We start from the raw sequence: 3,918 nt of genomic DNA, 5'->3' as shown, positions 1-3,918 counted from the left end.
GGGCTCCACCGCCTTATGCAGGCTCACCATATATGAGTGATGGGCATGCGTTGTCCATCCATTTCCTAGATATTTGGAGGGCCGAGAGCCCTGTTATGATTCCAATTCCGATCCCAAATGGATTGCACCTTAGGACAATGGTGGTTAAATGTCCACCTTTGTAGACTTCCCTAGGGCCCATTGTTAAGGCCATTTCTACCCTTACTCTAGTGGGGTAACCCGAACTGTTGGGTCCCCATTGATGTTAGTGATACCCATTGGGGTAACCCAAACCGTTGGGGCCCCATTGATGGTGGAGCCTTCCACCATGCCTTGTAGGATCTATCCAAACCTTGGAACCTACCTTGTATTCATATCGGGCCCCTTAAGGAAGCCCAGTTTATTACCCAATATAGGGCAAGGAAGCCCACTTGATTATACATAGTTAAAAATTTATAGTGGAATAAAGATAACACTTAAACAATCCACAATGCGGAAATGTAAAACAACCTCAAAAATCTAGTATTGAGATGTTGATACAAACTTGGTTTTAAGGACAACCTGACACCAAAAACCAATGGTTTATGATAGGACAACCTTACTAGAACGTGGGTGAGTATCGAAAACTCAAACTGAAGAGGATATGAAAGAAATAGAGACTAATATATTACAACATTCACCACACAATGCTGAAATGTAAAGATTACAACATTCACATCCACAAATACATCTCATAATCTTAAATCACAAAAGATAAAGAAAATAAACCACAAAGCCACCAAACACAAAGAATTATAGTGGTTCACTTGTGTGTACACCAACTGTTAAATAACAGCCACACAACTACTCCACTCCCAATATCCTCATACAATGGATATTACCGTTCACTATGGAAAATAGGTTTTTCAAGGTTCACCTAAAACCCTCACAATTATGTCTTTCAAGTGGGCTAACACAATTCAAAAACCCCACACTCTGAGTTTTCAGGATCACCTCAGACAAACCAAAACAAAGAGATTTTTCTAGCATAATCTCTATGAAACCAAAATAAAGAATTTACAAAGCTATACAATACCTAGATATTCTCCTTTTGATGTAGCCCGGAAGAACCAAATCGGAGTAGAAGTTCAACATAGAAGCTCAATGTCTACACTCACTTATGAAATGGTTCTAGGTTCAAAATTAATTTTAAATTAATTTACCTTGGGCTAGCTTGATTTGATTTTGATTCCAAGAAATGGGAATACTTCAATTCCTCTTTCAAAAAAAATTGAAATGTAGAATACAAAATCAAATACAAAGAAAGATAATTAAAGAGAATATATAATGAGCACTAAATAGCTTAAGAATATCACTAACTTATCTCTTAGAGTGGTGTATTGATTTTGTTTGAATTGAAATATCAAACTCTAAAAATCGTGCTCTATTTATGAGTGAAGAAATCGCACTCTCGATTTGTCCTGAGGTCGGCATGACTGGTTGTAGGATTAACAAAATTTTAAAATTTGGGTGCAATAAGATCAGGCTGTTCCACGATTGATCGTAGGGTCTGCTAGATCGGTTGAGTGGCCTCCACGACTGGTCGAATCCTGTCCACAACTGGTCGTGTGGAATCCAATTTAATTGTTGGACTTTGAGTTGAGCTTGCAGGACTGGTCGAGCATAAGTCGAGCACTGTTTATACGACCGGTCGAGCAGTCTCCAGGACTGGTCGAGGCTTTAACAAAAATTTTTAAAAATCAGTAACAAACTTAGGACTGGTCGAGGAATTCTTGGACTGGTCGAGCCAGTGTTAGGACTAGTCGAACATAGTCCAAGACTAGTCGAGAAATAGTCTATGCACTTATAAAATGATCCAATTTAAATTATGTATTAAAAATGACCTACCCTATGGTCAATCTAAGGTCATTCATACCTTAACATATTGTATGAACATTGAAACTTCTTTTCCTTCGGTTGATAGATGATCTTTGAAGTTCACGAAGGTTGAGATCTTGACATATATAGAAACTTGAACTTGAGACCTTTTGAAGCTTGAATTTGACCAACATTGAAGCATGAGCTTGAGTTTCAAAGTATAGGAACTTTGTCTTGACTTGAAGCTTGAACTATGAATCTTGAAACATTGAATTCACACTTGATGTTGTACTCGAACATGAACATGTAATCTTGCATTTGAAGTTCTTGAAGTAAAGACCATTGTCCTTGCACCGTCTTGAATATATCGATGTGCTACACAAGATACTGATTCCAAGATGTTTTGGCACTACAAAAATTGACAATTATAGGAGCTAGAAACCATAGCACTTACAATCTCCCCCTTTGTTAAATTTGTGACAAAACACACTTCATAACATAAGCATATACGCAAAATAAAGAATCATGCACCATTATCAATGGATCATAAGAATTCGCATCTACTCCCCCAACAAAACTCCACCTTACTTACTCCCCCTGACATAAAAAATGTATACCTATCCACAATCCACTTGCCACATATCACAAGCATGACTAACCACATATCACAAGCATGATAAATTCTCCCCCTTTTTGTCACAATATGACAAAGGAAGGAACCGACAAAAGGAATAGGAAGTAGATAAATATGGAAGAATAAGAAGAGTAATGAGGAATAAATGATCAAGATATTAAAGATATTAATTCCATAAGCAAGCATTGTTCAATCATGATCAACCATGTTTAACCATATAAAACAAAAGAAGACCAAGTATCATAAACGTTATTACAAACCATATGAGAAAATATTAATCAGAACCTGATGAAGGAGCATGTATGGTAGGATCAAGTTTATGAAGTCCCTTGTTAAGGCGTCTAAGATATTTGCGCATATCTTTGAACTACAAATCATGGGACATATTCATATTCTTTACCTTCTCCTCGAGTGAGCGCAACTACGCATCAAAGTCATATCGCTGATAATCAGGATCATCTGCTGAATCGGATTCGATCTCATTAAAAATATCATCCATGTTGATGTCATCTGGAGGTAAATCACCTTCTTCTTCATTCACTGTAGCAGCTCCTCCAACACTTACATTGACTTGGCTTGTGGCCAACCTCAGATTCATTTTGTTTATATTGGAGTTGTTGAATATTAGGTGTTGAATGGGAGCTTCCCCAACAGGCATAGCCACTAACATATAGGTAGCCAACACAGTCATAAGATAGGCAAAGGGAATGTCACTGTGTCCAGGATGGAGACGGAATTGAATGATGCAATGACAGATTAAAGAAGGAAGACATACATTGGTTCTAGAAACAATGGCATAAAGAATCCGAACCATGAACGTAGTGAGATCGATTTTGTTACTAGAACGAGGATAAACATTAGAAATGAATATCCTATGAAGGACTCTATATCTAGGTAACAAATACTTTGAAGCAAGTGCATTTCCATTAGTACTCTATTGCACATCTATATTACACAATTCTCTAGTAAGCATTCATTTTTCAAATTCAGATGGTTTAGCTACTAGAGTATTAATGGGAATACCTTCATCATTGACAGGTATGTCCATTAGACCAGAAATCAAATGTCGATCTACTTTAACTGGACCTTCTCTAGTTGCAATAATAAATGTAAGATTTTCAGTAGAAAAATCGGAGATACATGCATACATAGCTTATACAATGGATCGGTATGCCGGCCCACCCCAATGTAGAATGTTATCCCATTCTACAGATTAGAGAAGAGGAAGGATTTCAAACGGAGCTAGATGTTCAACATGAACAGGTCGTTCAACTATAACATTGCGTAACTTTATATCCCGCACATAGGAGGGATCATCTTCGGGTGACTGAAAGTGGCACACTGTGATAGGTGATGATCTAGAAGATGAAGGACCACGAGAACTTTTCTTTTTGCCTCTATCTTCCATTTGCAACTAGGAAATCAAGGAACCAAGTGATTGCAAAAGA

The sequence above is a fragment of the Magnolia sinica genome, chromosome 14 (assembly GCF_029962835.1).
Source record: "Magnolia sinica isolate HGM2019 chromosome 14, MsV1, whole genome shotgun sequence".
Classification (NCBI taxonomy): Eukaryota; Viridiplantae; Streptophyta; class Magnoliopsida; order Magnoliales; family Magnoliaceae; genus Magnolia; species Magnolia sinica.
The sequence above is the reverse complement of the archived record's forward strand: the minus strand, read 5'-3'. Positions refer to the sequence as shown.